The sequence below is a fragment of the Paramisgurnus dabryanus genome, chromosome 3 (genome assembly GCF_030506205.2).
Source record: "Paramisgurnus dabryanus chromosome 3, PD_genome_1.1, whole genome shotgun sequence".
Classification (NCBI taxonomy): domain Eukaryota; kingdom Metazoa; phylum Chordata; class Actinopteri; order Cypriniformes; family Cobitidae; genus Paramisgurnus; species Paramisgurnus dabryanus.
This window is the reverse complement of record NC_133339.1, coordinates 21,877,003-21,893,079: the sequence shown is the minus strand read 5'-3', so window position 1 is coordinate 21,893,079 and position 16,077 is coordinate 21,877,003. Positions and strand designations below refer to the sequence as shown.

At 37.1% G+C, this 16,077-nt stretch overlaps 1 long non-coding RNA gene across 2 annotated transcripts; it reads left to right on the top strand.

Moving 5' to 3' along the window:
* The first annotated feature begins 401 nt into the window (after nucleotides 1-401).
* Nucleotides 402-4,645, top strand: LOC135733770 (uncharacterized). Of its 2 annotated transcripts, none has more exons than XR_010527005.2 (4): nucleotides 402-526; nucleotides 3,477-3,599; nucleotides 3,751-3,805; nucleotides 4,455-4,645. It is a non-coding gene; the product is annotated as an uncharacterized lncRNA (long non-coding RNA). The 2 variants fall into 2 exon arrangements; XR_012336440.1 differs by having other exon boundaries at nucleotides 402-536.
* The last annotated feature ends 11,432 nt before the right edge of the window (nucleotides 4,646-16,077 follow it).

Below are 16,077 nucleotides of genomic sequence, written 5' to 3'. Positions count from 1 at the left end.
CTAAATTCATCCCTGTTTGGATCCTAAGGAATGAATGGGGCTAGGCTAAATACTAACACATTCACAACGTGCTGTACAAAGATTGTCTGCGAATACAGACAAATCACATGACATTTACAGATCAGGTGATTGGCTCAAAATATTTAGTGGTGCCAAAAGCAAAAAATGGCATATGTGAAATCATATACTACTGACCCAGCCCCAATGAAATAAATAAGAACAAATTGAAATGCAAACAAATGGCCCTTTCCAGATGACCACCTTGCTTGCACACACATAGCAAATTGATTAATGATAATTTTTGGTCCCAGGTCTTTTTCCTCTTGTTTGTACTTTGTCCCTGTGTACCTTATTTTCACCAACAGATGCTCAGATTCATACAGTCACCTCCGAGCGTGCGCTCTCTTTGCCCATCCTTTCCCTCCGCACAGAGCACCAGCGCTGGGTTGAGACTGAAGCTACACATCACCAATTAATCTCCACAGAGGACGTGTTCAAGACCAGATGGCCATGTCTTTGGTTGAGTGTGAGTGTTTGTGAGTCTACATGTTTTATTGCATTATTAACAGCTTTGCTATGACCTTGCTGCACAACGTTATTTTTTCTCACCCCCTTCTTCTTTTCTGTCTGATAGTGACTCTCATATGTCTGTAAATCCTCTTGTGGGTTGACCTGAAATCACCAGGGTCAAAAAACCTCCTTTTACATTTTCTCTCTCTCTCTTTCTCTCTCTCTCTTGCCTTTTTCTCTATATATTTCTCACTCTCTCATTATTTTTAAGTTTTGCAGATTAATGTGGAGATTGTGTATTCAAAACAAGACTTTGGAAAGCAAAGCAATGTGACTAAAATAAAGCAATACCTTAATTTGAAACAAGAAGCTTTAGGTGTAAGTTTAAGTCAGGGTTTCCGCGGGGTTGTAAAAGGTTAGCCTGGGTGCCAGCCGATCTTAGCCCCGCCCACAACATTTTGAGGACTAGAATTGAGTATGACAACGTCAGGCTAGTAAAAGGTAGTAAATTAAATTATGCCAAATTAAGGCCAGTAAAAAGTAGTAAAAAGTAGTAAGCGTCATCTGTCGAGGTAGTAAATTTTCGATTGCTTTTTGTAACGTATGATGCCTGGAAATTAGTTCAAATCACCTGCATATCTGGGCAAATAATCAAAGATCTTTCGTCTCTGGGATGTGATCAAAGCCTGGAGTGGAGCCGAATCACGTTCCTCTCTCCGCTGTAAGCGTTCTGTAATCACTACGGACCGGATCCACTACGGGTTTTCTGACTTTATCACGTTAAGCTGAGGTAAAAGTTTATTTCAGCTAGCATGGTCAAACTTATAATGCAGGAAGGCTCCGATGTTTTGAAGATTGATAAAGGTGTAAAAGACGATTGACTTGGCTTAGCGAAATGATGAAGATTGGCAAGCCTTTCAGTTCTTGGGCTAAGAAAACCAAACAGGTAATTGCGTGTCTTTGCACAGTATGACTAACGTAAAGGGTCCTGTATTTTGGGGGTAAATGATTTCTCACGTTACTGATCATACGCGGCACGCTTTTTAATGCTATGCTTATATAGCCAGTGGCTGGTACAACGGGTTTGTTTAACTCGTGGGTAAACTTCATGTGGCGCCACAACAACCAAAAGGCAGATGACATCCAAATCCCTTGAGAGCGAATGACGAGGAATCATAAGAGGAGACTGCTTCCGAAATTATCTCGCGGGACTTTGATGTCATCCACCTGTCGGTTCTTGCAGTTGCATTTGCGTGTGGTCACAAAAACGTAACATATATTTAAGCACAGCCGTTTAAAAACAAGTGATTTTAAGCCATTCAAACACAAACAACAGTGCGTCCGCTGTTTCTGTGTCAGAGGAGCACGCTAGCCGCGCATTCGTTTCTCATTGAGCTTGTGTTGTACGTATTTTTGCCGCTTTATTGGCCTTAAATAACACATATGCCTCAAAAATCCCGTCTTTGCAAATATCCTCATATAAACACGACCATTTAGGTCTTAGAAGAAAGTAAACAGCAGAAACATTGCGCATAAACTATCACATCAGCGCTGCCTCTATTGTAACATAATAATTTGTTGATAAAGGTACAGTCATTCAATTAACAACTGTCACGATGGTTACAGACATCCTGTGCGAATTCTACACGAGTTTGACTCGAGTAACTCGTTCAGGGTTTATATTCATACATAACGTTACTGTATTAGAGCTGTGACTGTAAACTGTTGTGTGAACAGAACAGACCGTGGATTATTTGTTTATGTTTACTGAATAATATGATATGAAAAAGTTGTATTTGTTCACATTAGTAAGTGCATTATATAACATAAACAAACAATGAAAAATATAGAGTATATAATCATTAATTAATTCTTGTTTATGTCATTACAGTAATTGACGGTGGTTCACGGTGTATTCACTAATGTTAACAGTTTCAACTTTGATTAAAAAATGATTAGTAAATGCTAAAATAAATACATTTTCAATTAATAAAAAATTAATAAAAGATTCATTAAAGGTGGTGATATTCATGTTTTCTTTTAATACAGTATAGTGAGTTATTTAGCAGTTTCGCCTTAATCTGAAATGCCCTGCAAACCACAGCTACCTATATGCCACATGAGACTTCAATATGGAATTTATGGCAAAAAAATCTCCCCTTAAAATGCTATTGGTCTTGCCTACATAAAGTGTTAGGTAAAGGAATATGACTTGGCCTGAAAAATATTTCAGTCAGAAGAATTTTTTTCACTTTAATTCTTTTTTGTATGTTGTATATATCAAAATCTGTGTAAATAATAGAAAGGTCGCTGATTAACTCTTGCAATTCAGTGTCGTGATGGTTTTAAAAAATATTCTGAAGGTAGTAAAAAAGGTAGTAAAAAGTAGTAAATTTAACTTAAGGATTTCTGTATAAACCCTGTAAGTGTAACTTTGTGTAAACAAATCAGTCATCCTTTACTTACTTATGTGATTCTAATTCAAGACTGACCAATCTTGAGTCATCTACATTATATATATATATATATTTCTCACTATAATATAAAAAGGACATAAAAGTATAGAATGATACCTGCTGCTCTGGTGTAGAAGACAGCAGGATGACGGGTTGCGGAAAAGCCCTCTTAAAATCCTATCTTTCACTCCCAACTCATTTTCTGATATATGGCACAGGCTCCACAATTCCTAAAATCAATGACTCAATATGTTCAGTCACAGATAACAAATGAGCATAAGATAGGCGTAATAGTCCCCAAGCAAAGCATGAATGTCCATCACCAGAGCATGAATATTAGACGTCAGCGGGGAAGGTGAGCAGGGTGAGAAGGAATCTTGTGGGAATGTCAATTGCTGTTAAATTAACGACAAAAAGGGAGACAAATGAAGGCAATATCTGGAAACGGAATTAAACTTTGTATAAAACGTGGATATGGGAGAACCATGACATTTGTCACCATTGCACCAGATCCGTCCTGATGTGGGCGTAAAATTCCAGGAAATGGAACCGCCCGGAATAATTCCAAGCATACGTGAGGGGCACCACTTCATCCTTTACTTTTTAGACAAGCAAGATAAAAATCCAGTTCTGGTAAGTTATCTGTAGCCAATTTCAACATCAGTATTGCAGGTCACTTTGTTTTCACCAACCAGGCTATTTAACTACTGTTGCTTAACCGGCAAGACTTCCTAGAAAGGCCATGCTGGTTGACACCAATTTTTTCTTTATTATCTTTTAAAAGTGTGGCAATGACGGTCCAACAGACCAGCATACAATATGGAAATTAATAATTTAAGGTAGGCTAGTCCTATTTATTATTATTATTATAAGATCCAAAACCTGTATTATTCACAATGAAATCTCCTGTTTATCCCTGGGCCGAGATTGAATGATGAGAGTTTCCTTCCAGCCACTATAATGGCTCAAACAACACAAAATGGCTATTGATATTCAGACCACAATGTTTCAGTAGAAACCTTAAGTGGAAAGCGTTACCTGGCTAGGACCATTTCCAGTCTCTGATTGTGAGTTTAGTTCCTGTTCTCACAGGTATCTCCTGTTCCATTACAAGCTGTCGAGGTGGAAAATGAACATTTTTCCCCCAACAATACTTTTTTCTCCTGGAAGGCTTTCCTCACCTATATGGCAGGAAAAAAATCCTTACCTCAAATAATACAACAGCCTAAACCATTTTTGTCTTGATTCCATTTCTGTGTATTACACTTTAGTGAAGAAATCTTCAAGTAGCTTAAAACAAGACTAGCAAGCACTGTCCACTTATACTGAATGTAAATCTTTTCAAAACATTTTGGTCTGTTTTGTGTATTTTTATGCTTTTTAACTCTTCTAAAAGTAGATTTGTTTAGTACAGACCACACAAATTAAAACCCCCATTACATGAAATCTCAATGGGAATTTTGTTATTTCTTGAATTGTTTTTTTCAGACATTTATTTTCTCACTATACAAAAGGAGCACATGATTGTTTATATTGCGGAGGAGGACACAGACACGCAAAAGGCGCGCATCCAAACTCTGCGTTCCCCTGGCACCTACCCAGCATGCACCTGGACTCAAAGACCTGCCTTCTGTCTCGATAAATGTAATACATAAACACAGCAAATCTGTTATTCCAATAAAAATGCATGTATAATTTGCCAAGTCTAATATTTATTTTAACACGTAGGCCTATCCTTGTCTCAGTAACACGGAAAACTGAATTGATACGTATGTTTGGAGGGATTTATTTTTGCAGCATCAGAACCTAATATTTCATCTTTTCCAATCCCAAAGTTACACATAATTGTTTTTTTTAAATACATAAACGTGGACAGTCGTCTCATCCGTCTAGAGATCTTGAGTTTCCGAACCGTATGAATTACACATTGCCCCTTGATATGACCGCATGCACACCCTTGGCTGATTCAAAATGAAAGTATATATTTCTACAAAGGAATGAAGCAGTCAGGCTTATGATGACGGTTTGCAACACAGAAGCAAGATTGTAAGGCGTAATTGGCAACACAAAGAATAATCAAGTACGGGTGATTGCCTGTTTTTTAAAATTCTCTTGCAGTGTTGTATCAATTTGCAACTAAATGGAAAAGGCCTGTGCATTGGAATCGGTAATGTGTGCTCTTTCTCTCTCTCTTTCTATGGGTCAGTGGCAATCGCAAGTTCAGGGCTGGTTTCAGAGTTGGGACTGAGGGAGTGGTAGTGTATAAAAATATAAAGGCCTTGTGCTTTGATTCCTAAGAGGACCGGTCAAGAATAATAATGCATTACACCAACCCCACAACAAATGCTGAAATTGGATGTACGCCGCAAAATCCCACTGGAGGTGCTTGGAGACTTGGTGTAATGGCGCCCTCTATGGATGTTATTTTGAAGTGCAATCCAATAAGAAATGCAGGAGAATGTAAATTTACACTGTTTTCAATAAAAACATCAACAATATAATGATATATAAATGGCATATATTGATTTTAAAGAAAGGCTAGGTAAACCTGGTGGAAGAAGGTAAAAGAAGAAAGTTTGTCCACTGCATTGGCACAGGTGTTTCGATGTCACAGCAGCTGGTGAGGTGGGTCCACCTGTCTTCCACACTCCTGCATCCCTCATGCCCCCCATCCTCTCTGCTGTCTCCATAGTGACAGATGGAGTCCATAGGTTCTGATGTATTCTCAGCGCTCCTCCTTACGATCTGTGCAGCGGCCCATTTCAGCCTGCTCATTTGGAAGCAGAGGTTAACTGCTTACAGGGAGGGTCAAGATTGAATGAATGACAACAGAGATTCACACTTGGGCAATTAAGGAGCAGAAATTGATTTGTGGTCACGTCTAGAATAAGGAGCAAAAGCTTGCTAGTGTGACAGTCTTTTAAACGATTGTTTATCTGTTTAATATATCTTAATTGTTTATCCTATATACACACAGTCAAAAATTTCAAAAACTGGGCCCAGCTGCCAATGGGGTGGCACCCTTTCAAAAAGTACACCTTTACAAGTTTATATTATTACCTCAGAGGTACATTTTGCTACCAAAGGTATACATATCTGTACATAAATTGGTAGACATTAGGACCTTCCTAAAGGTGCAGTGTGTAGATTTAAGCGGCATCTAGCTGTGAGATTGTGAATTGCAACCAACAGTCCACCACTCACCAAAATGTAAAGAGAAGCTACGGTAGCTGCCACAGGAAAAACATGTTGTTGTTGTTTAAGACAAAGTACAGTTGTGACAAAACGCACTCTAAAGAGCAGTTTGTCTGTTTAGGGCTACTGTAGAAACATGGCGGCACAAAATGGCGACTTCCATGTAAAGGGACCCACGGTGTATTTAGATAAAAACGTCCCATTCTTAACAGTAAGGTCTTTGTACACCACTGATAATATAGTTATGTATATTATATTGCATTTCTGTCAAGAAATCCTTTTAAATTTTACACACTGTCAGACAAAAAAGTACAAAACTGTACCTTTTTTGCTGCTGGGGTGGTACCCCAAGGTACCGTTTTGTACCTTTACAGGTATATAAACATAATACAATGTTGTAACTTTTGGGGTACATTACTGTTCCTTAAGGATCTATTTTGTACCTTTAAAGGTACAGTTAACTGTTTTGTACCCCTAAAATTTAACTGGTACAAAATTGTTCCTTAAGGTATACAATTGGTCCTTAGAGTATAATATTGTACCCCATAAGGTACAACATTTCAATGTATTTTATACCCATAAAGGTACAAAAAGTTCTTAAAATGCTAAAAAAGTTGTGACTGCTGAGTTAGCGCTACTTGCTAATTAATGCTATATGCTAACATTTAGGCTAAAATTCTACTATGTACTTTACAGTTTTGCAGGTCCTTACTGAAAAAATCCACAAACTTATAACTCAGAAACGTATATTACAATCTTCAAACAATTAGTTGATCCTCAAAATCTGTATTTTCATCTGATACAGACTCAAACTGTTTACTAATGTGAGCTACTCGCGTGAGCCTCAGAGCAGAGCCAATCAGAGCAGAGCTCAATATGATTGTTCATGACCCTTCCAAATAGGGCAAAAATAAACCATTTCACTCAAAGGACAAATCCTACACTGTCAACAGTCAACTTAACTCAAACCATTTAAGGAAACCGGTTGCCTTAAACCATTTAAGCTTTAAAACACATACATTTAAGTACTGTGAACTTGAGTCATGTGCAATTATGCACTTATATTTACGGTAAGTAGTATGAACTGCATATGACTCAATTTGTTTAAGGTCACAGACAGTACTCAAATGTATGTGTTTTAAAACTTAAATGGTTTAATGCAACCGGTTTCCTTAAATCAGTGGTTTTCAAACCCTGGAGGGTCGCGGAAATTAAAAACTGGGTCGCCACTCGCCAGAAAGATTTCAAAAAAATGTTACTAAAATAATTTATTTAATTTTATTATAAAAACTATAATAATTACAACACACTTGAATAAAAGCACAGTAAAGTATCTTTTAAATACACTAAATAAAAAAATACTCCACCACTGTGTCACATGACCCATGTGCGTGCGCAGCTTACTGTATTAAATTCATAGACAGCAGATTAAATTGCGCATGGGGTCACAGCCATTTTTTAAATGATGCAAGGGGAAATAAAAACTCCTAAATAAAAATAAAAATGTGTTTGGTCTGATTTAACAAAATATATATTTTTAATGTATTTGATTGGTTTGTCGAAAGTGAGCGCGGAAATGTTTAGTTGTTTGCTAATAATGCCTGGCTCACACCACAGGATAATCGGGCCGAATTTACCCCGATTTTCCCCTCCCGAGAATCCGAGGGAAAATCGGGCAATGGACCTTGATCGGCTCCGAAGTTCGGCCCAGATTATCCTGTAATGTGAGACGTTTAAAAGTCTAAACTTACACCTTGCGATATGCTCTCAAGCAAATCGGGGCCGCCCCGATCTTATCAAACATGTTTGATATTTAGGATTTTAAATCCGCATAATTACGTCAGTACTTTCACAATAATCAATGAGAGACGGAGATGATTGACAGCTTTCGGGACCGCGAAACAAGCTGCAGTACGGGTAGACAGCGCAGCCGGAGAAATAGTTTGTGGAAGTTAATGTTTCATTCTACTTTCATTCCGCCACAACTGCAGCTCGTTGGGGCAGACAGGCGATTTAAAATATCGAAATGAATTCCTCGCTTGATTCACGTTGTTCACTCTTTTATAAACATTATCTAAAATATCTTAAAAACAACAGAACATGATGATGGTCAGTCACATCACGCACCTGCAGCTATTCTGTGTATAGAGGAAATTTAATAAAATAAATAGGCATACACGAAATATGTTGCACTTAAATAATTAGCATATTAACAAAACGAATTTAAATTGATATGACGATTTTCAGTTCTTTTTTGTGACGTGCTCCACAAACGCACAGAAACTGATTGCTGAAACACCGCACACTTGTGAATCTGATGCGCCTCATTTCCAGACTTACAACGTTTCACATCAAATTACATATTTGTCCAGAACCATTGGTAATGTAAATACTGAATTTAACACTAGACATTACACTGCAAGATAGAATAGATTAGAATAAAATAGAAACTTTACTGTCATAATAAAACTATAATGAAATTTGTTTAGAAGCTCTCAAAGACCAGTAGCCTCAGAAGAATAAACAAGAAAAATAGAATTTACATAGTATATAGCTAAAAATAATATCACTGCAGAGCAGTATGTATACAGTGGAATTAAATAATGCAAACAACAGTGCAAAATAGAGTTTAACCAAGCATAAGTCATTTAGCAGCAATGCTTATAAACCTACAATAATATTCCTGTTAGGAAGAAACAAGAAAACAGAGCATTGATAGAAATAGCATACATCACTTAATAGTAACTCCTAAATGTGCAAAAAAAAAAAAAAAGTGATATATAGGCTAGCCAATTATATTTAAAATATGTTTTTAAATAGATGTTTAAATTTAAGTAAATCTTGAATAAGGATTAGACCTTAGTTGGTGCTAGATTGTGCATACATCTACAGTATGCATTCAAACACTGCCTGCATAACACATCCTTAAAACATATCATGATCATTGCCATAAACAAGAGCTGAGGAGGAGAAATCGCCTAGGTTTCAAAATGAAAGCTGCTACTTTGTAAATATTTAAAAAGAAATCATAATAAATGTATCATAATCTTCATTCCTTTATATACTCTTCTCCTGAGGTGACGTGAAGTGCTTGCTCTGGCAAGATAATCCTTATAATATCCTTTAGTGTGTGATGCACTAGGATTTTAAATTCCTGTAGTGTGAGCATGTTTAAGATTTGAGAGAAGAATATCTGACAAGATTCTCCTTATGTGTGTGCTGCAACCAGATTTCATAATCTGCCAGGATTTTAAAAATCCTGTAGTGTGAGCCAGGCATAAGCAAAGCGCCACCGTTACGACACGGTTGAGTTTTGCTGTAAGACTGACACGTTATGGTTCTGCTGTTATCTTTGAAGTATTTTCGCTGCTGAAACCACAAAAACAGTCAACATTGCGTCTAAAATGTAAGTGGCGGGCTTAATATTAATTACTTGTTTAGTGAACTGTCATGAAATCTGTCACATTTTCAACCGTGATGTGATGCTGCTTAACTGTATCATGTTATTAAAAACTTCACATTTTTACCGCAGTATGTTTAACCCACTTTGTCAGTGTTAACTCACTTTGTGTTTGCTGCACTTATTTGTTCAACTTAGCGTTATTACATTATGCACTTTCGGTTGTCATTGAGACTAAAGGATGCAGAATCATTAGCGTGTTTTGGTGATTGTTATTGGCGTTTTAATCTAACGTTACTTGTCCCTTATAAGCGGACAAGCATTGATGTCGAGCCCTGCGACGTGTTTTTAGACTGCTTCAGTATAAGCTAGGTCCAATCTTCGACTCCAAGACTCCTTTGTTGTGTTGTGTCAGTTCTTCCTCGTTTTTTGCCCATTTTCATAATTAATGATATTATGAATTGCAGTGAGGTTGATCTCATTTGTGCCCCCTGAAAAAATGAAATGCCCATCCGTGAATTTGTGTCTGGCGTCGGGTCTGCTCATTAGGTAAGTTATATATACATACAGATGCGCGCGTGCACGTTTCACCAGGCTCACTCCACTATGACGGCTTTCGGCCCCGCCCTGCTTCATGCTACTGGGGGGGGGGGGTTGGGTAGAGTGTGGGTCGCATAATTTTTATTTTTTTAAATTAGGGTCGTTCCTAAAAAAGTTTGAAAACCACTGCCTTAAATGGTTTGAGTTAACTTTTAGGTTTTACAGGGTTGTAAATAGACATGTAAAAACGTTTCTGGATAATTTTTAAACTTAATAAAGTTACATACCTTCTATGTAAATATCAAAGAACAGTTTTACATTTTATTTCAGTATTACATAATTAATTTATATTCTTTGACACCTTTAATAGTTCCTGTCGACTGTGTGGTTCCTATAAAAAAAGAGGTGCTCAGATGCAAAAGCACTTAAACCCTACCTACGTTAAAACGGAAATAATGATATCGACCTTATGCTCTCGTCACATATTATACGTTCATCAAATACTATAGCTTCAAATCCGCTTAATCCCAGCATCAGACCATTGAGAAATACTGGTTTGTTGGTAGAATCCATAACAACCTGATAAAAAATGTGTGTGTGCTAACTTATCATTGTTTAAGTCACATCTCAGATGTTAATACACTGCAAAAAACTATTTTTACGACCCAAGAAAATAAGTCTAGTTTTTAGACCAAAAATATCAAATTTAAGTGATTTTGTGCATAAAACAAGCAAAAAATCTGACAATGGGGTAAGTAAATTTTTCTTGAATTTTTCTTAAATTTAGTGTTTAAGAAAAATGTTCTTACCCCATTGGCAGATTTTTTTGCTTGTTTTATGAACAAAATCACTTAAATTAGATATTTTGGGTCTAAAACTATTTTCTTGGGTCGTTTTGCTCATCTTAATTTAAGAATTTTTTGATAGTTTTACTAAAAAGGCAAAAATACTAAGACATTTTTTCTTGATTTTTTTTGCATTGTATGAACTCAAATAATTTTATTCACGTTCATTTTATATTTCAATACTAATTTTCAATTGTAGTCATTTTAACTGTATTGACTAGTGATGAATTAAAGGCAATTAAACTTTGAAGTTATTCTTCCTTTTTCTGAGTGTCAAAAGATCCAAAAGGCAAACAGCATGTAGCATTCAATATATCTAAGGTCTGTACTCTCCTGAGGCGAATCTGTGTATATGTGTGTGTCACAGCGCAGTATAGACATTACATCCTCTAAGTTCATTGAATTTATCCAGTATTGCTCATCTTGGGGGCGATCAGTCACATCCTGTAAATGACTCTAATCCATGTGTCCTACAGGATTTAATCCAGTTAATTTGATACAAACAACAAACGTACAGCATGTTAATTTTACCCCCACCATATTCGGGTCGACTAATATCTACCAGCTAGACATGTAAAGGAAAGCACTCAACAGCAGCCAGATGAGCATCGATCTCTGTTGTCTCTTTGGGGAGAAAACAAGTGCCTACACGAGGCAATAGAAACCCTCTAATAAACAAGAAAATAAATAAATAAATAAATAGGCAACCCTAAAGGGTCTGTGAGACCTACATCTGTCTCATTTTCTGTCAGTGAGTATCTCAGTTCACCCCTGTTCCAGTTTCTCTAGCACGTTTGGTAGAGTCTTCTTTACCGATACGTTTGAGTTACAACTGAGCGGCCATCTTCTGCAACGGCCACGCAACCGTTTCCTCAGCGTCCATCAACCCAAATCCCCCCGGATCTACAATGGCACATTAACCAATCCTCACCCGTCCTATAAAATAGACATACTGCAGTCCTGGTTGAAATAGTCGACACTTTTTTCATAAGCGCTCTGGGTTTGCAGGACGCCCTTAACCCCTTTACGACGATAAAACCCGATAGTCAGCCATTTTGGAATAAAGCTAGTTTCCCGAGCATCAACTGATTTAGCCGGGCCGAAGATTCCCGTTGCGTGGAATGTCAGGAGTGTGAGATTCGGATTGATCACTCGCTTCGGCGGTCGGGCCACATCACCATGACAACAGTGAGAGCCACTGCAAGGCATGATGGGAGGTCAGCATATGACTTCTTCCCAGGGGTCCATAGAGACAGTTGGAGACCAGGATTACACATACCTAAAACCTCATTGAAACATCTATTATCTAATTTTAAAATACATTTCTGTGGGTATTCTTTTTGCTACATGCTAATTTAAACACTGCTATGAACAGACACACAAACACACAACACAATTTAATAAATATTTAAAATATTTATCTAAGGAGACTACATGGTTTTATAAACCTTTCAGTAAAGGGTGTGGCTTACATTTTTACATAAAGAAATTTAAATGCTCAGATGTTGTTTTTTCATAGCTACAATAGAGTTCTTGTGTTTCCTTTTAATAGCACCTCTTTTATGGCTAAAAAACAACGTTATTTTGTGTATTTGGTATAATACAATGTGTTTACGTGGTTTATGGTTCATAAAACACATTATTTCCCACATACCGTACATTTTTGTAGCTCCAGCTTTAATCGATCAACCTCTTGACTGACAGTAGACTGTTAAAGAATGAAAATCTGACTTTTTCCATGTTTAAGTGCTATAATTGTGTCCCCAGTGCTTCTATAAACCTAGAAATGTGAAAAAGATCAACCCAGTAACTTAGTTTTGGTAAACAATTCTCTACAAGCACATAAAAAAATAGGTAGGTAGTTGAAATTTGGCTCTCCTTATGATGTCATAAGGAGATCTTTTTATAATAATACCGCCCTTTAATCTGCACTATCCAATGGCACAGCCATTTAGTGCAGAGAGAAAGAGAGAGAGAAAATAATTTCAATTGCAACAAACCACCATCATTGTGATCAGTGTTTGCACTTCATCCGCTCATTTGCATTTTAAAGGACACACCCAAAACGGCACATTTTTGCACACACATATACAAAGTGGCAATTTTAACATGCTATAATAAAATATCTATATGGTATTTTGAGCTAAAACTTCACATATGTGCTCTAGGGACACCAAAGATTTATTTGACGTCTTAAAAAAGTCTTGTAGATCAGCCCCTTTAAACACTAATTTTGGTATTAACAGCTCTATTTTCTGCCGGGATCTGGTGTCTGGGGCTGGATCCTAAATATTGTCTGTCGTTTTTGCACTTAATAAAGTCACACAGATTCTATGTAGATATCAGAGAACAATGTAACATATTGTATCAATGCATTATTTGGCACCTTTAAAGGAATAGTCCATTTTCTTAAAAAAAATCCAGATAATTTACTTCCCCCCATGTCATTCAAAACGTTGATGTCTTTCTTTGTTCAGTTGAGAAGAAATTATATATTTTTTGGAAAACATTGCAGGATTTTTCTAATTTTAATGGACTTTAATAGAGCCCAACACTTAATACTTAACTCAACACTTAACAGTTTTTTTCAACTGAGTTTCAAAGGACTATAAACGATCGCAAACGAGGCATAAGGGTTTTATCTAGAGAAACGATTGTCATTTTTGACAAGAAAAATAAAAAATATGCACTTTTAAACCACAAATTCTCGTCTAGATCCGGTCGTGATGCAACAGCGCGACTTCACGCAATACGTCATGACGTCAAGAGTTCACGGATGATGTATGCGAAACTTCGCCCCAGTGTTTTCAAGTGTGGGGAAAGAGGACCGTTCCGACGTTGTTGTATGTGGAATGATACTAATTAATGTCTTTGTGTCAGTTTATTGTTTAAAATGGTCCGCAAATGTGCGTTTCATATATGTAACACGTGACCTCTCTACGTCACTACACATTTACGTTAGGTCACGCTGGCGTATCACAGGACCGGACCTAGACGAGAACTTGTGGTTTAAAAGTGCATATTTTTTATTTTTCTTGTCAAAAATGACAATCGTTTTGCTAGATACGACCCTTATGTCTCATTTGGAATCGTTTATAGACCTTTGAAACTCTGTTGAAAAAAACTGTTGAGTTAAGTATTAAATGTTGGGCTCTATTAAAGTCCATTAAAATGAGAAAAATCCTGCAATGTTTTCCTCAAAAAACATAATTTCTTCTCGACTGAACAAAGAAAGACATCAACATTTTGGATGACATGGTGGTGAGTAAATTTTCTTTTAAGAAAATGGACTATTCCTTAAAGTACTCAGTTTTATTAAGTAATATATGAATATCAAATATTGCTTAAGAAAAAATATAATAAATTAAGAAAATTGTTAAGTGCATTAAAGGCGCAAAAGAGGATAATTTTCGCCGACCGAGAATCCAAAAACGGTTACTGAGTTTTTTAAATGAGCGCATGCGTAAGAACAGCCTCCCGCCTTCACAGCTCATTTCTAGGGAACGCCTTCCTAAACTCGTGCACGAACGAGTGTTTGTTTGCCACAGGCATATGCTGTGTCGCGTCAGTGAATTCATTGTGTGAAATGATATGATAATAAACACATAAGACGTTAAAACGTTAGATCAGTCGACGCTAACTTACTCCCATTTCAACTAGCATGTAGCAGACTGGTCACTGCCTTACAACTACAGTACAATAACAATGTCAATATACCTAAATAACAGTACAACACTAATTACATCCACAAAGAAAGAATAGTCACTGTTACCTGTTGAGAAGATTTTTTGCGAACTGCGCGTCTGTCTTGACACCTCTCTGTTCATTCATTGCTCTCCAGCGTTTAAATGTTTCTCCATTAACGACTCTGGTTACATTAAGTTACGTTCTTCTGACAATTTTCTCCTATTCCCAGCGGCTTTAAAAAAGTCTTTCTTTTGCGTCCTACTTCGGGTTTTTTCTCTTCCATGGTGCAAATTCGAGGAGGAAAGCAGGATCGCACTAAGTTACTGGAGCGCGCACGTATCTCACAAGTATCGTAATGGCAGTGACTGACAAGCCAGAGGGCCAATGATGATTGCGATGACCGCAAGAGCAATTGGCTGATGTTTTTAAGGCCTTATCTTGTGCACAGATGACGTATATTAATATTATTACTTTCAGTGAACCTAATAAATAGTCTTTTATCATTTAGTAAAAACAGTTTCAAGTAATATTGCAAAAATTTATAAAACAAACATCCTCTTTTCCACCTTTAATTATGGAGCTGTAAAATTATTTTATTTATGAAGAATAATCTGGATTAGAGTAAATTTGATGAGAAATTTGTGTTTATATTGAAATCTTTAATACTGCAGACTGAGCTCAGTTTGGCAAATTTGACATTGTTTCTACTGAAATCAAATGGAGATATTTGCCAGAAATTTTTTTTTTCGCAGGAGAAATATCTAAGAGATCGTTTACATAATAATGTTTTGAACTGAAACCGGAAACGTTTTATGCTTTTTGGATGTTTGTGAACACCATGGGTCTTCAACCGGGGGTCCGCGGCCCCCAGGGGGTCCGTAACGGAACTGCAGGGGGTCCGCCAAATGATGTTTAACGACAAGCTATTTTTTACAAACGTTACATGTCCCCTTTAAGTTGTGCACGTGTGTGGCCGCATAGGTTTGAAGGCGCGCGTTCAGTTTAGCCAGCGGACCAAAATACAATATCTAAAGATTATAAATGTCCACTCAGGAAGCAGCAGTAGCGACAGAAAAGTCATCATAAAACAGGTAAATCTTATGTGTGTCTTTCTTTCAGAATGTCATTTTAGAATCAGTGCGACATGTTGTCTCATCTATATTTCTGAACTTGGACGTACGGCGGTTCAGATTTAAAGCGCTGGCAAATGACACCACACCACGTCTGCATTTTAAACTGTGACAAAATATCGCTCGCATTTAAAAATTAATGAAACGCGCGCCGTGATGGTGCTTTGTGCAATATTCAGAGTCAGGTTGAAATCCGCCTCTCAAAAAGTTTCCCCAAAGAGATGCGCTCGGACTCATTGCATGTTGTTCTCCTGAGTCTGATATGAAGCTATACAGAAAATAAACCTGCTTTACTTAAACTCATGACAATGATG